We start from the raw sequence: 683 nt of genomic DNA, 5'->3' as shown, positions 1-683 counted from the left end.
CAGTGCGGTTGGCGCAGGATAGAGCAGGGTTTAGGGCTGTTGTGCATAGGGTCTCTATGAGTCGCAAATGACTCGATGGCACATAACAACAACAACAACGCAACAACAGGGCACATTAGGAGAGACCACTCTCCTAAGTTAATGTTACCTCATTTCCTCTAATCCAGACAGACATAAAACCTTGCATAAATAGGAATAAATTGCACATAAATTATTTATTGGATGCTCATGCCATGAAACTTGACTTGTAATTCTTTTAAACTTATTCACACTTACTCATTACCGTTGAGTCAGACCTACTCATAGTTGACCTTGTAGCAATATTTTAGACACTGAATCACACCACAGAGATTGCCCATTTTTATCCCATGTAGTAGCTGGTGGATTTGAACTGCCTACCTGCTTTTGAGTTTGCAGCACAGCTCCTTACTCAACAGACTACCAGAGTTCTCCTTAAAACTTTTTAGCTAATATAAAATTATCACAAAGTAAAATAAGAAATACATGCATATCTAACATTCGGCAATAAACATTTTATCATATTTACTTCCAGTCTACAGGTACAGCTATCTTACTATTTAAGAGGCAACTCTAAATTCCTTTTGTCTTAATCATAAATTTATTTCATTATCTGCTTTTAATAAAACATATTTTGGGGGGAGAATATATATATATATATATAT

The 683-nt window shown here is 35.4% G+C and overlaps 1 protein-coding gene across 1 annotated transcript in view; it reads right to left on the bottom strand.

The window, feature by feature from the left end:
• USP54 (ubiquitin specific peptidase 54) overlaps nt 1-683 on the bottom strand; it is a 106,482-nt gene that overhangs the window by 62,678 nt on the left and 43,121 nt on the right. The window lies entirely within an intron of this gene.

Source organism: Elephantulus edwardii, unplaced genomic scaffold, assembly GCF_000299155.1.
Source record: "Elephantulus edwardii isolate Elephantulus edwardi_28Jun2011 unplaced genomic scaffold, EleEdw1.0 scaffold00058, whole genome shotgun sequence".
Lineage (NCBI taxonomy): Eukaryota > Metazoa > Chordata > Mammalia > Macroscelidea > Macroscelididae > Elephantulus > Elephantulus edwardii.
The sequence above is the reverse complement of the archived record's forward strand: the minus strand, read 5'-3'. Positions and strand labels throughout refer to the sequence as shown.